Below are 16,492 nucleotides of genomic sequence, written 5' to 3'. Positions count from 1 at the left end.
GGAGACCCTGAAGAAGCTCCTGGCTCCTGACTTCAGACTGGCCCAGCCCTGGCCATTGTGGCCATTGAGGAGTGAACCAGCAGATGGAAAATCTGTCTTGCCCTCCCTTCTCTAACTCTGCCTTTCAAATAAGTAAATAAATCTTCAAAAAAGGAAAAAAACAGAGTGTGGGTGATGACGATAGTGAGCCCGCAATGATTTGTAGCAAGAATAAAGGCACTTAGATAGAACATGGCGTGGCCAGGGGTGCTGCTGTTTGCTTTCCTCGCATTCTCATTGAATCCTTACCAGGTAGGTGTAGAAGAGAAAAACCAAGGTACAGGGAGGGGCCAGGTGACCTGCACAAGGTCACACAGTTAGCAGGTGACCTGAGGAAGTCTCCCATGGTCTCCCAAGGCCCTGGTCTTCACCACTTAACCTGCCATTCCCTCGGTCCCCCAGCCTGCATCCCTGTTGCTGTTGTTACAATGAAAGAAAATTTAGCAGGTAAAGTCACTGCAGAATGAGAGGCTAAGAAACCCCATTTCAGGGCCAGAGTCGTGGTGTCGTGGGTAACACTGCCTCCTGAGATACCCATATCCCACATGGGTGGCTATTCACACATCCCGGCTACTCCACTTCTGATCCAGCTCCCAGCTAACGGCCTCAGAAAATGCAGAAGGTGGCCCAAGTGCTTGGGCCCCTGCCACCCACATGAGAGACCTGGAAGAAACTCCTGGCCCTGGCCTGGCCCAGCCCCGGGCATGTGGCCATCCAGCGGATGGAAGATATTTCTGTGTCTTCCTTTCTTTGTAAATCTTTCACATAAATAAATGTTTAAAAAGCAAGCAATCCCGTTTCTCAGGCCAGGCTGGTGGGACTCCAGTTATGCCTCTGTTAGACCATTTGGTACTAACGTCCCACTGATCTCAGCTCTTCCATTTTTCCCCAGTTTTCATATCCACTTCTCCTGTGTGTCCAGTCTCCTGTTGAGCCCACCAAAGAATTCCTCACTTTTGTCTCTAGGGGGAAGGGGAGAAGGTTGGGCGTTCTCAGCTGAGTTGGTGACTGCACAGCCAGCCAACAAGCATGGAAGCCTGGGAAGAAGTCCCAGAGGAAGGGCCGCAGGGCACACCAGGCCGTGGTCCAGGCGCTGGCCCGGAGCAGCAACTGTCAGTGTCCACTGCCTATGCCAGTGCGCCTATCCAGCTCACAGGCACCGGGGACATCTGGGTGCCAGGCAGCTGTGAGAAAGACCTGTCCCCGCCTTCCTGGGGCCCAGAGTGCACGGGGCCTATGAACTCTAGGGTACGCGGCAAAGTGGGGCATCCTCAGCTATCACTTGGGTGTCCACACTTCCACTGAAGAGCCGGGGGTCAAGTCCCACTTCCACTTCCTATCCAGTTTCCTGCCAGGGTGCACCCTGGGAGGCAGCAGGTGATGGCCCGGGTGCTTGGGTCCCTCCCACCCACGTGGGAGAACAGGATGGAGTCCCTGGCCCAGCTTCAGCTGTTGTGTTTGAGGACTAAACTAGCAAATGAATATGTGTATGTGTGTGTGTGTGCGTGTGTGTGTGTGTCTGTGTCTTCTCTCTCCCCCACCCCAGCCTTTCAAATAACTGAAACCAAATAAACTATAAAAACAGTATTTGAAGAAAATGATTGGTAATAATTGTGCGGAGTGCTAATAAACAAACAAGTGAAAGAGAGGTCAATAGAAATAGGCAGAGAACAAAGACTTTCCAGAAGGTAAGTGGTCAGCCAAGCCAGGGCAGTGGGGTTCAGCGGGGCTCGGCCGGGGTGGGGTGGGATAGGGACAGCCAGCAGGAAGAGTGGAAGATGAGAGATGGAGTGTGGCGATGCGGCCCTTCTTAGAAGCAGCTGGGTGTTAGAGGCAGAGAGGTCAGAGGTGAGGAGGGCGTGTGCAGCCAGGGGGCGCCAGAGCTCTGGGGGACCCACTTGGGGGGCGTAACCCAGAGAGGGAGGGATGGCGCCAGGGCCCAGAGGGAGGCTCCCAGACCTCCAGCCTCACCAAGCTCTGTCCCGCAGGGAGGGAGCTTGTTGCCACGCGGCAGCCTGAGCCAGTAGGGGGATGGGAATTCATTCTGTCTAAAGGTTACGCCTCCATCTCCAGCCCCACGTGGGTGGGGTTGTGGAGGATGTGGGGGAGGATGGGGGTGGGGGAGAGGGTGTCCTTAAACTGAGCACGAAATCCTACTTTGCTCACCCTGGAAATTCTCTTCCAACAATCCATAATCACCAAGAGAATTTACAGACTGGCAGAACGCACAGAACCTTAAGGGGCATTTAGTTTAATTTTCTCAACCTATGCAACCCCTCCCCCACCAGCCCCCCACCAGCCCCACCTCAGGCCCTGGGGGCTTCAGCCCATCTCCCCTGCCATGAAGATTTCCCCTGGGTTTATTTATTTTTTAAGACTTATTTGAGGCCGGCGCGGTGGCTCACTAGGCTAATCCTCCGCCTTGCGGCGCCGGCACACCAGGTTCTAGTCCTGGTCGGGGTGCCGGATTCTGTCCCGGTTGCCCCTCTTCCAGTCCAGCTCTCTGCTATGGCCCAGGAGTGCAGTGGAGGATGGCCCAAGTGCTTGGGCCCCTGCACCTGCGTGGGAGACCTGGAAGAAGCTCCTGGCTTCGGATTGGCATAGCTCCAACCATTTCAATCAACTGGGGAGTGAACCAACAGATTGAAGGCCTCTCCCTCTTTTTCCTCTACTCTCTATGTAATGCTGACTTTGAAATAAATAAATCTTAAAAAAAAAAAAAAGACAAGCTGTACCTGAGTTAATGTGAAGATTGTAATTGATAGTAGTTTCCCATAGGCCTTAGGTCAGCTTGACCCAAGTAACCATGTATTCCGCCTCCCTTTCTCATGGTTTTTGCCTTTATAAACCCTGTTGCTTTGAGCTTCGGGATCGAGCTCCCCACCGCCGGCAATAAAGGACAGTCAGTTTGTCAATGTGTGGTGCTCCTCTGTTTGCACTCACTCAGGTACAACACTGTGAGAAATGGGGACGATCATTCCCATTCCCACCCCCACCCCCACCCCCACCCCCGCCTCATGGGCACAGGGAACGGTCAAGGTCAGGTGACTCGGGATGGGGGTGAGGAGGTTCCTCTGAAATCGGTGAATCCGGTTGACATGGGAGAGAGATGGAAATTGCCTGGCTCCATCCCAGATTTGGGGACAAAGGCGAGAAAGAAGGGACAGGCATTGGGGGTGGCAGTAGAGTTGCCACTTGGGATACCTGCAGCTCCTATCAGAGCTCCTGGGTTCCAGTCCTGGCTGTTCTGCTTCTCACCCAGGGCCCTGCTAATGTGCACGCTGGGAGGGAGCTCAAGCGCTTGGGTCCCTGCCACCCCTGTAGGTGACCTAGATTGAGTTCCGGGCTGTTGGCTTCAGCTTGGCCCAAGCCTGGCTGTCTGGGGCATTTGGGGAGTGAACCAGCAGATGGGAGACTTCTGTCTCTGTTTCTCTTTCTCTGCCTTTCAAATAAAATAAACAACAACAAAAATCATCGTTTAAAAAGGAGGAAGGGAAGAGAGCAGGCTGATGGGCAGGCCGGCTGCTCCGCCCTCAGGCCAGTTCCCACCTCTGCTGTCCTTGAACCGCCCTGGCAGAAAACTGCACAAACCACCTGCTACCCCCAGGGGGCGCAGGTTCTCGGGTGGGCAGCTTTGGACAGAGTGTCCCCAGGACAGTCAGGGGGTGGCTCCAACTCTAGGACTTTTGCTTCCCTGGTTCCTTCAAGGAACAGCCTCTCCCCGGGGCCCCTGCCTCCAGGCGAGCCTAGGAACCGTGTAGCCGATACTGCTTTGTTGTTTTAGGTTTTTTAAATGTATTTATTGGAGGTAGGGGCGGGGCAGGCTGGCTGATGCCCACAATGGCTTGGGCTGGGCCTGGGCTGAAGCCAGGCACCAGGAACTCCATCCAGGTCTCCCACGTGGCTGGCAGGGGCCCAGTGTCTTGAGCCATCACTACTGCCTCCCAGGGTCTCCACTAGCAGGAAGCTGCAGTCAGGAGATGCTCCGATGCGGGACGTGGCGTTGGCACTTCTGCGCTGACTTCCTGTCCCCTGCGTCTCTTTGGAGGAGAACTTGCTTAGAGGAAGATGAGGCTGAACTCCCCGGTGTCACATGCCGGAACGGGCAGGGTCCAGCCTCCAGGGCTGATGGGCTCTGACGCGGGACATCAGCAACAGCTGAGGGCCAGCTCCCTCGTCAGTGGGAGGGGAGGTAACTGGTAACACCTGGACAACAGCCACCCCGCTCGGGACAGGCTGCAGAGAAAGGCGCAGGTGCGCCCACTACGTGCGATGGCCAGACCAGACCTTTTCCCGGGGCGGTCTGGGACGCCTGACAGTTGGTGGCCTACTCGGCCCTTGTCTTTCATTCAGAGCAGGGCTCGGGGATCAGAGCTGAGCTCTGTGGCTGTGAGCAAAGGGGCTTCACCTTTGAAAGAGGGAGAGACACAGAGAGATCGTCTACCCGCTGCTTCACCCCCAGATGGATGCAACAGCCGGAGCTGCGCCAGGCCAAAGCCAGGAGCTTTTTCTGGGTCTCGCCAGTGGGTGACAGGGGCCCAAATACTGGAGCCATCCTCCACTGCTTTTCCTAGGCACATTAGCAGGGAGCTGGATTGGAAGTGGAGCAGCCGGGATTTGAACCAGCACCTATATGGGAGGCTGGCATCCCAGCTGGCGGCCTCGCCGGCTGTGCCACAATGCCAGCCCCTGAATACGTCAATTTCCAATCCAGGCTCTCATCTCCCCGGTAAGCCATGCCCATTGTGTGCACACTGGAACAGAATTTATTGAACCGCGAGGGAACAGAGGGAACATTCACGCCGAGTGTGGGCTGTGCCACACAGAGGAATGCCCAACGTGAGTGGGCCAAAGCGTTGCCCGGAAATCAGGGGGAAAAAAAAACCAAAACAACAACAACAACACAACACAGTACCTTTGAGCACAGGAGAGCGTCCCTCTGTGGAAAGAGAGAAAAACAGGGGCCGTACTCCCTCCTTCCTGCTGCCTATTTTTATAAGGAAGGGGGCAACACCCCCAAATTGGATATACAGCTGGGGTGGGGTCTGAGCATGCGCCCTGGTCCCAGGTGGGACAGGTGCATCCTGGGGAGGTGGGCGTATCAAGCCGACAGTTAAAGAGATAGGGTTAACTTTGCAGGGATACAAGAGTTCCACCTGCCTAAACTTTTTTTTTTTTTTTTTTTTTTTTTTTTTTTTTTTACAAGCAGAGTGGACAGTGAGAGAGAGAGAAAGGTCTTCCTTTGCCATTGGTTCACCCTCCAATGGCCGCCAGCCCACCGCGCTGATCCGAAGTCAGGAGCCAGGTGCTTATCCTGGTCTCCCATGCGGGTGCAGGGCCCAAGCACCTGGGCCATCCTCCACTGCACTCCCTGGCCACAGCAGAGAGCTGGACAGGAAGAAGGGCAACCAGGACAGAATCCGGCGCCCCGACCGGGACTAGAACCCCGTGTGCTGGCACCGCAAGGTGAAGGATTAGCCTATTGAGCTGTGGCACCAGCCCCACCTGCTTGAACTTTAACTAGCTAGTTACACTGTATCACAATCACCTCTGACTGGGCGAGGCCAAAACCAGGAGCCAGAAGCCAAGTTTCCTCTGGGTCTCCCCACATCGGTGCACATCGGTGCAGGGGCCCAAGCATCTGGGCCATCTTTTCCCAGGCACTTCAGCAGGGAGCTGGAGCAGAAGTGGAGCAGCCGGGACTTGAACCGGCGCTCTCCTATAGGATGCCAGTGTCACAGGCAGCAGCTTACCCCGCTCGCCACAGTGCCGGCCCTACAGTTGCTTTGTTTGTAAACTGGTGATGCTGGCAGGGTGACTGGAACAGGGTGTGTACTGCCCCTGCCTGCTGGGACACAGCCAAAAGGGGAGGGTTGGGGTGCACAGAAAGCCAGGTGGGGTGCTGGTGGGAGGCACCTGTCACGCCCTCCTGGGTCCCTGTGAGCAGAGCCCTCGCAAGCTCACTCTCTTGGCATAACTGCCCTGGACCCCTTCAGGACTGTTCTTCCAGAAGCCTCTGGGCTCTTGATGGCCAGAACACTCAGAAGCCAGACCGACAAGCATAGTCCAGCCTGGGGCGTGTGTGACAGGTGCCCTAGAGGTTACCTCCCTGGATCCTCTAAATGAAACCAGGCCTTAGGTAAGATGACAAGCCTCATCTGCGCATGCAGTCTCTCACTCAGCTTGCAAAGATCTCCGGATAGAATCAAAACCCAGGTTTGCCAGCCTCCAAGGTCCATGCTGTCAGCCCCTTGTATTTCCTCCCTCCCTCCAGCTCGGCACTGGCACTGGCAGCCTTGATACTGCACAGCTGGGGGGGCTCAGCATGGAAAAGAGCGCCTATCACCTCCTTGGTTCTACACGCCCTACCTCTGCTGATACAACCTATAACTCAGGTCAGTCTATGGACAGAGGGGCCAGCGAAGGAGAGGAGAGGCGAAGTTGGATCTTTCCCCCACCGCCAATCTCTGCTCTGCCACAGCCTTCCATGTCCAGCAGTGGAGGGGAGAGATGCGCTTCCAGGGCTCAGTCTGAAGGAACTCAGGCGTCACATGGAACCGAACAAACGGCAGCCCTAGGACAGGAGGCGGCTCGGCTCTCGCAGCTGGAGGCCTGTGAGGAGGGAGTGGGCTGGGCGGGGGAAGCCAAGAGAGGGCTCCGTTACACGGTGGAAAGGTGCATGGGAGAGATAAGAGCTGCCCAAGGAAGACAGGAGGCTGCGGGGCTTACAACAGCGTCAGAGGCGTTGGAAACAAGATTGTCAAGGGGCACAATGGAGAACACCAGGGCCGCAGGGGCAGGGGGAGGGAGGGAGCAGGGTTTGAAAGCAGCGGGGATAAGGCAGGGGTGGCACGTGCGTGAGTCAGCCCCGCACAGCCATCCCCTCTCCATCCCCTCTCGGAGTCCTGAGGATCAAATGTGCTAATGAGACGCTGGCCCCTGAAGGCGGTGCAGGGAGCCCCATCAATCCATTCGCCGCTGGCCCCTGAAGACGGCGCAGGGAGCCCCATCAATCCTTTCGCCGCCGCGTCTGCGTAACAAGTTCACCCTTAATCGACCCAGGCTGAGCACCTCACAAGCTCCATCCCGACACCCTCTGCCTCCCCCCGCCCCGAGCTATTATTATCATAACTCGCCCAAGGTCTCCCAGCTGGAGCACAGTGGAGCTGGGATTGAGTCTCAGGTGTGGCCAGGTCCCAGCATCCACGCCCAGGCGCAAGGTGCTGGCGAGGAGCGGCTGGGCGAGGCAGGCCCCTGCTCGGCAGGGTTAGAGGAGCCTGGGTTTTCAGTGTTAGGCAAAGGAACTGGGAGTTGATCTTGTGGGTAATGGGGAGCCGTGGAGGGCGCTTGAGCAGGGGAGCTGATCTGGCAGCTTTGCAAGGCAAGGCTCTGAGTGGGTGTCTGAAGGGGGTAAAAGCCAGGAGCTGCAGGAAGGCGGCCAGCTGGGCAGCTCCCAGCCAGCACTTCCTCCACATTCCTTCGTGACCTTGTCCTTGGTGCTGGCTGCGGTCTGCCCTTGGCATTCAGTCTATCTCCAAGCCCAAGTGCGTCAGGCCAAGGCGCCAAGGAGGAGAGGGAAAAGGATGCTTCCATGGCTATCCTCCGGAGCCGAGACTCCCCACTGCACTCTCACTGGCTGTGTTACCCTGGGCAAGGCACGGACCCTCTCTGAGCCTCCTTGCAGTGCACACCTCGGAACGGGGGCGCCGCGGCTCCGAGCACCCTGGCCCTGGGCGGGTGCCCAGAGCGGCAGCTATTTTTGTGTGCGCTCGTCTGTGGGCGCCGGTTGCCTGCCCTGGTACAGACTGTCCGTCCTCCCCGATCGCTCAGCAGCTGCCACAACCTTCGTCTTGCCCAAGGAATTTGTATTCCTTCCACCGCGCCCGCGCGGCTCGGGCGCTTAAAATTCATTGATTTCTGTCCTTTCCTTGGAAGACTTCAAACTCATTTGTAGGACGATCCTCGGGCCTTGTTTTGGGAAGGAAGGGCTGGGTTCCGGGAAAGGAATCTGGGGCTTTTTTTTTTTTTTTTTTAATAAGGTGCATGGCTCCCTGCCCTGATGACAAAAGGCAGTAATGTGCCCGGCGCCCGGCGTCGATCGCACAAGTAAGCAAAGAAAAACCGCCGAGAACCCCCTGTGCAGAAGGCACCGCGGTTAGGACCTGAGTGCTTTTCCTGCCAGCATTATTTTTTTTTTTTAACAAAAAGGAACACACACATTGATTTTCTAAGAAAACAGAATCATAGCTGTTTATTCGGTAATGGATACCGTGCACGCCTTCCCATGGCTTCCCTGCAATCAGTATGCTGCGCCTCAGCCCACCTGCTCCCTGGTGAACATTCTGGTTGTTTCTAATTATTCGCTATTAAACGATGGTGAAGAGTCTCGGGGCTAACCATTTACCCACATGACGATTCCTTCCTCAGGATAAATTCTTGGGGGTAGAATTACCAGGTCAGGTTTCCTTTGGCTGATGTTACTGAGTTGGTTCTCCCGCCAGCAGCACTGGGAGTAAGCATTTCTTGCATTTTCGTTCGCACTGGGTATGACAACAATATAAAGGGGTGGGTGTCTGGCACGGCGGTTGAGACGGTTGAGACGCTGCTTGGGACGCCACACCCACACCTGAGTGCCTGCTTCCAGTCCCGGCTCCTCTGCTCTGTTCAGCCTGCTGCCAGCATGCGCCTTGGGAGGCGGCAGGAGAGGGGGTCAAGTGCTTGGGTCCCTGATACCCACTTCAGAGACCGGGATGGAGTTCCCGGCTCCTGGCTCTGGCCTGGCCCAGCTCTGGCTGTTAGGGGCATTGGGGAGTGAACCAGTGGACGCAAGTTAAAAATAGTAGGGGCCGGCGCTGCGGCGTAGCAGGTAAAGCCGCTGCCTGCAGTGCCAGCATTCCCCATGAGCGCTGGTTTGAGACTCAGCTGCTCCACTTCCGATCCAGCTCTCTGCTGTGGTCTGGGAAAGCAGCGGAAGATGACCCAAGTCCTTGGGCCCCTGCTCTCACGTGGGAGACCTGGAAGAAGCTCCTGCCTCCTGGCTTTGGGTTGGCGCAGCTCCAGCTGTTGCAGCCATTTGGGGAGTGAACGAGCGGATGGAAGACCTCTCTCTCTGCCTTTCAAATAAATAAATCTTTAAAAAAATAATTTTTTTTTGACAGGCAGAGTTAGAGAGAGAGAGACAGAGAGAAAGGTCTTCCTTTTCTGTTGGTTCACCCCCCAGATGGCTGCCGCGGCCGGCGCACTGCGCTGATCCGAAGCCGGGAGCCAGGTGCTTCTCCTGGTCTCCCATGGTGTGCAGGGCCCAAGCACTTGGGCCATCCTCCACTGCACTCCCGGGCCATAGCAGAGAGCTGGCCTGGAAGAGGGGCAACCGGGACAGAATCCGACGCCCCGCCCGGGACTAGAACCTGGTGTGCCGGCGCCGCAAGGTGGAGGATTAGCCTAGTGAGCCGCGGCGCCGGCCCAAATAAATAGAATTTAAAAAGAAACCAGCTAAGGGACACAGCCACAAGGGTTTGCTCAGAGCTCCACTGAACACCACTTTCTCAGATTTCTGGGACCTTCTGGAACTTTCTTTATGAGGTCCTCCAGCTTCCGGCTTTTCCTGACACCTGTGCTGGGGAGCAGGCGGGAGGCCTGGGGTTTCTACCTCTAAACACCGTCCTAGCTCCTGACCCCAGGAGACGCCTCAGGCTGGGCTTGAGAGAAGGGAGCTTCCTCTGGCAAGAGCTTCCTGGTGGCCGTCTGGGGAAGGTGCTGACCCTCGCTTCCCCAGCTGCGTGGCAGACAGACCCCTCCTGGGGGCTCTGCAGGGTCCCAGCTCTCACCTGGCAGAGCCCCCCCCCCCCACCCGGGACAAGTCCTCGCCTGCACTGCCGGGAGCTCAGGGCTGCAGCCGGGGCTGGGGGCTCACAGCCCTGGGCAGTGAGCAGCCCCCTTTTAATTTACTTACAGCCTTCCTTAGGAGAATAACACAGGCTTGATGTAGAGATCTGAGGGAAACACAATGAAGCCGAAATATGACTCACATGTAGTAGACACGGGTGGGAGCATTTCCGATTAAAGATGTATTTGTATCATTTATTTGAAAGGCAGAGTGACAGAGAGAGAGAGAGAAGATCTTCTATCCTCTGGTTCACTCTCCAAGTGGCCACTTCGGAGGCTGGGCCAGGACTAAACCAGCAGCCTGGACTCCATCGGGGTCTCCCATGTGGGAGACAGGGACCAAAGCACTTGGGCCATCTGCTGCTGCCTTCCCAGGAGCATGAGCAGGGAGCTGGGTCAGAAGCGGAGCAGCACTCCAATACGGAGCACTGCAAACAAGTGGTGGTTAATCTGCTGCACCACTGCACTGGCCTATTCTTACACGTTACACAAGCTGGAGGCGGGGCACATTTGCACAGTGGGTAAAGTCCCAGCTGTTCCATTCCGATCCAGCTCTCTGCTATGGATGGCCTGGAAAGGCAGTGGAAGATGGCCCAAGGGCTCGGGTCCCTGAACCCATGTGGGAGACCTGGAAGAAGCTCCTGGCTCCTGGCTTCGGATCGTCCCAGCTCCAGCCATTGTGGCCATCTGGGGAGTGAACCAGTGGATGGAAGACCTGTCTCTCTCTCTCTGTCTCTCTCTAACTTTGCCTTTCAAAAAGATAGTATTTTTCTAAATGGATAAAAAGGATGCTCTATGTGGTTTTTGGCTTTTTAAAAAAACATTTATTTATATATTTGAAAGAGTTACAGAGAGGATGAGGCAGAGAGAAAGGGAGAGATCTCCCATTTGCTGGTTCACCCTCCAAATGACTGCAAAGGCAGGGCGGAGCCAGGCAGAATCCAGAAGCCAGGAGCTTCGTCAGGGTCTCCTACGTGAACACAGGGGCCCAAGGACTTCCGCCATCTTCTGCTGCTTTCCCAGGCATGTTAGCAGGGAGATGGATAAGAAGTGGAGCAGCTGGGACTTGAACCAGCGGCCACAAGGGTTGCAGGCGGAGACTTTACCTGCTATGCCACAGCTCCGGCCCCTGCTCTATGTGGTTTTATGACAAGCATTTTTCACTTAGCTTTATATTTTGACTGTTTTCTTGTGTGAACATTTGCTTTAACCATTTCTCACTTAATTGCCTTCTGTTTTATAAAAAAATTTTTAAAATAAATTCCTTTTTTCTTTTTAGATTTTTAAATTTATTTTGAAAGGAAAAGAGGCAAAGACACACAAATAGAGACAGAAGATCTCCCATCCCCTCGTTCACCCTCTAACACCTGGGACTGAGCCAGGCCATGTCTCCAAGGTGGGAGGCAGGGCCCCGAGCACTTGGGCCATCCTCCGCTGCCTCCCTCCCAGGGTGAGGAACTGAAGTGGAGCCGGGGCTTGCAGCAGGCATTCCTATGTGAGACGTAAGTGTCTCTTTCAAGTGGCAACTCAGCCACAGCACCAAATGCCTGCCCTGATGAAATGTTTTACTAGATCAGTATCTGCTGATTGTGAGAAAAAAAAAATCAATATCTCTTGTACACAGTGGAAGTCCTTTGAAATCCCATTCCTCACAGATAACCACGGTGAACAGCTCAACACACATCCTGTGGTATTTTGTTCGTGCACAAATCAATGTGCATGTATTGACATAGATAGGATCAAACTAAACTAAACACACTAGTTTTTTCCACCCAATCTTTTTTTCCGCTGTTGTAAACTGAATCACCTCTTTTTTAATGTCTACACAGGTTCCTACATTATGAATCTTCCCTGTTTAGTTAACCACTTCCCTATTGTAAGACTAAATTCTTTTAATTCCAAAGAATGTCCCAATACCTGTGTGCATGTACGTGTGCAGGTGCACACATGATTTCGAAGATCATTATCCAGAAGTGGACTTGCAGAGCCGAGAGGAATGAATGAACATTTAAAACAGATATTGCCGTTGTCTATTTTAAAGGCAGAGTGGCACACGGAGAGGGAGAAAGAGGCAGAGAGAGAGTTTTTTTCCATCTGCTGTTTCATGCTCCAGATGGTTGCAACAATCAGGGCTGGGCCAGCCTGAAGCCAGGAGCCAGGAACTCCATCCTGGTCTTCCACGTGGGTGCCAGGGACCCAAACACTTGGGCCATGGTCTGCTGCCTTCCTAGGCACACTAGCAGGGAGCAGGACACAAACCCTGGATGCCCAAGTTGCAAGTGGCCGTTTAACCTGCCATGCCACACTGCTGGCCCCTCCTGAGTGTTCTTTTGCTTACTGATTTGGAAGAGGGCTTCCACGTTAGTGAGGCTGGCTGAACCGTGACGACATGAGGAGGTGAGGTACTTAGGCCCCAAGGGGCAAACCCTCCTGCACGGGGTCCGTGCCCGTACAGGAGAGACCCCTGTCCACCTTGTGAAGACACAGTGAGAAATGTGCCTTGGGGCTGGCGGGTTACGCTGCCCCCTTGCAGCGCCTGCATCCCAATTCAAGTGGCTGGGAAAGCCTTGGGGGACCCACAGAGGGCGTTCCAGGCTCCTGGCTTTGGCCTGGGCCAGTCCTGATTGTTGTAGCCATTCGGGGAGTGAACCACCAGAGGGAAGATCTAACTCAGCCTTTCAAAAAAAAAAATAAATCTTAAAAACAAACAAATAAAAGTAGGGCCTTTACTAGACAGAGTCTGCCAGCAGCTCAACCTTGGACTTCTCGGCCTCCAGAACTGAGAAATGAATTTGTTTTGTGGAAGATTTTCAGGGGCCAGTCCTGTGGCATAGAAGGTTAAGCCTCTGCCTGCAGCACCAGCATCCCATATGGGCGCCGGTTCAAGACCCAGCTGCTCCACTTCCCATCCAGCTCCCTGCTAATGGCCTGGGAAGGCAGTGGAAGATGGCTCAAGTGCTTGGGCCCCTGCACCCACATGGGAGACTTGGAGGAAGCTCCTGGCCCCTGGCTTTCGATAGGGCCAGCTCTGGCCATTGCAGCCTTCTGGGGAGTGAACCAGCAGATGGAAGACCTCTCTCTCTGTGTGTGTCTGTAACTCTACCTCTCAAATAAATAACTACATGTTTACAAAATGTTTATTTATTGATTTGATAAGAAGAGTTAGAGGGAGACAGGTCTCCCGGGTCCTCCCGTGCAGCTGCAGGGGCCCAGGCTGGGCTGGACGTGGAGCAGCCAGGACTCACAGCAGCACCCACGTGGGTGCTGGTGCCACAGGTGGAGGCTTAACCTTCTACGCCACAGTGCTGGCCCCATAAACAGAACTTTTAAAGAGTGTATTTATTTGAAAGGCACAGTGACAGAGAGGGAGGGGGAGACAGAGAGAGAGATTGACCTGCTGCTTCACTCCCCCAAGGGCTGTGACACCCCCAAGGGTTAACCCACTCAAAGCCTGGAGCCAGGAACTCCACTGGTCTCTCAGGTAGGTGGCAGAGGGCTCGAGCCCTGGGCCCATCATCTGCTGCCTTCCAAGGGCATTAGCAATGAGCTTGACCGGAAGAGGGACCACCAGAACTCGCGCCATACCGACAGGGATGCTTGTGTTGCAGGCACCGGCTTCACCTGCCGCACCACAATGCGGGATTTTAAAGATTTGCAATTTAGGTTCTTGATACACTTGTACAAAACACCTCCCAGGAAGACGTGAGTGACCTCACACACTGCGGCCAGCCCTCCATCTGCACCATTTGTTCATGATTTTGACAAGGTTAGATGCCACTTTTTAGCTCGGCCACTTAGGTGACATGTCCGTCGCCTAGGGTTACTGTCATAGATGACCAGAGCCGGGTTTCTGTTTCTGCAAACAGAAACTCCTCTCCTAGCAGTTCCAGAGGCCAGCCATCCAAAGTCATGGGGTCGGTGGGACACACTCTCTGGAGAATCCTTCCTTGCTTCTGGTACTCGCTGGCAACGTCTTGCCTGTGACAACCTAACTCGTCTGATGCTGCGTCATATGGGCTTCATACGTCACCACCCCATGGTCTGATTTCTTAACTACTTACCTCTGCAAAGACCCTATTTCCAATGTGGGTCAGATTCTGAGGCAAACTTTATTCAATCCAATGCAATAGGTAAAAGGGGGTTTATAATTATTATTTTCAATTCAGATCTTATTTTTCAGGATTTATTTATTTGAAAGACAGAACAATACAAAGAGATCTTTCATCTACTGGTTCACTCCCCAAATGGCTGCAACCTTCAGGTCTGGGCCAGGCTGAAGCCAGGAGCTAAGAACTCCAAAAGGGTCTCCCATGGGAGTGGCAGGGCCCAAGCCCTGTGCCACCTTTCGATGCCTTCTCAGGCACATTGGTGGGGAGCTGGATTGGAAGCAGAGCAACGGAGTTGAACTAGCAATTCGACTGTAGGTGCATAAGCAGTGGCACCTTAATCTACTGTACCACGAGGCTGCTCCCTGGTACACATGGTGCTCACACACACACACACACACACACAGTTACAACAGCCTGGACATGCAGATGACCAGTAGTGGGGCATCTGAGCCGTAGCCACCTGCTGGCTGGGGTGAGCCTGGGAACAGGCAGCTGATCAAGCTGACCCTGCTGCCCCGAGTTTGTCATCACCCACTGCGGGTGATGACGTAACTGCGAGAACGCCCTGCTCTACCGCTCACCGGCACACCTTACTTCCGGGGTAAAAGGTCACGTTAAGTGACCACCATGAACCCCCGAGATGTATCCCCTACGTCAGTAGTGGGGGAACGTCTGGACTGCATAAGGCCCTCAAAATTATCTAGTCTCTCATTGCAAGGCAACCGCAGGTGGGTCGACTAAAATTCACTAAACCTACAGCAGGCTCAGGTTTAAGCTGGTAATTTTGTATGGCCCACGAATGATGTTATAAATATCCTAATAGCCCTTGGCAGAAAAAAAGCTTCCCCACTCCTGCTCCGTGTGAAGCCAACACCACTCTGAAGGATATTAGGATAGCCTCTACTAGGGCTCGGGTCTTGATCAGGCCCCCAGAGCTGTGCCATCATTTTAAAAATTAGTTTCATTTATTTTTAAAAGATTTTTAAAATTTATTTGAGAGGTAGAGTTACAGACAGTGAGACAGACAGAAAGGTCTTCCTTCTGCTGGTTCACCCCCCAGATGGCTGCAACAGCCGGAGCTGCGCCAATCCAAAGCCAAGAGCCAGGTGCTTCCTCCTGGTCTCCCACGCAGGTGCAGGGGCCCAAGGACTTGGCCCATCTTCTACTGCTTTCCCAGGCCATAGCAGAGAGCTGGATCGGAAGGGGGCAGCCAGGACTAGAACTGGTGCCCATATGGGATGCCAGCACTGCAGGCGGATTAACCTACTGCGCCATGGAGCTGGTCCCAAAATTATTTTTAATCAACAGACAGAAAGATCTTCCACCCACTGGTTCATCCCCCCTCCCCAACACCTACAACAGCCAGGGCCGGGCCAGGTTGAAGCCAGGAGCCTGGCATTCCATGCAGGTCTCCCATGTGGGTGGCAGGGACCCAATTACTTGAGCCATCACCTACTGCCTCTCAGGGTGCACTGGCAGGAAGGCAGCTCAGAAACACGGGGACCAGGTCTCACACCAGGGACGCCCCCATGGGATGCGGGCATCGCAAGCAGCGACTTGAGCACTGAACCAATGCCCACCCCGGGCGGCCTTGGGCAGACGGAAATCTCTAGACCTCTACTTCATTTCTAGGGTCTCTCCCGTCTCTGCGTGGGTTTCCTGACCTGAGCCGTCCCTCTCCAGGAGGATTCTGGATGATCCAGAATCCCTGCTCTGCCGTGCCAGGCTCCAGGTCCGAGAGAGCAAGGAGGTGGAACTCATCTTCAAGGCAGGACTGCTCCACCCCTGCTCAGGGCTTCCTTAAAGCTGTGGACCCGCCCAGCTGCGTCAGGCTCCCAGCCAGGCCCTCTGCGCCCCCTCCCAGCCACTTCCTTTTTTTTTTTTTTTTTTTTGACAGGCAGAGTGGACAGTGAGAGAGAGAGAGAGAGAGAAAGGTCTTCCTTTGCCATTGGTCCCAGCCACTTCTAACCCAACCGCCCACAGCTGCCCCAGCAAGCATTCACGACCTAACCCGGAGCTTGCTGTTCCCTCACGTGACAGTTGCACAGTTCCTCACAGTGGATTTTGGTAAAGCCCAGACTGCCAGGGCTGGCATTGTGCCAAAGCGGCCAAAGCTGCCGCCTGGGACACCTGCATCCCACAAGGGCGCTGGTTCGAGTCCTGGCTGCTCCTCTTCTGATCGAGCTCGCTGCTAATAGCCTGGGAGAGCAATGGCAGACGGCACAGGTGCTTGGGCTGCTGTCACCAGGTGAGACCCAGAAGCTCCTGGCTTCAGGCTGGCTGCTGTGGCCACCTGGGGAGTGAACCAGCAGATGGACAATCTGTCTTTCAAATAAATAAAAAAAAATCTTAAAAAAGCAAAGCCCCCATGTAGAAGCTACTTGTATTATTATTTCCATTTTACTGAGAAGGAAACTGAAGGTCTGCAAGGTCGAGTGCCTTGCCCTCGGCCTGCAAAG

The sequence above is a fragment of the Oryctolagus cuniculus genome, chromosome 21, assembly GCF_964237555.1.
Source record: "Oryctolagus cuniculus chromosome 21, mOryCun1.1, whole genome shotgun sequence".
NCBI classification, from domain to species: domain Eukaryota; kingdom Metazoa; phylum Chordata; class Mammalia; order Lagomorpha; family Leporidae; genus Oryctolagus; species Oryctolagus cuniculus.
This window is presented reverse-complemented; position numbering follows the sequence as displayed.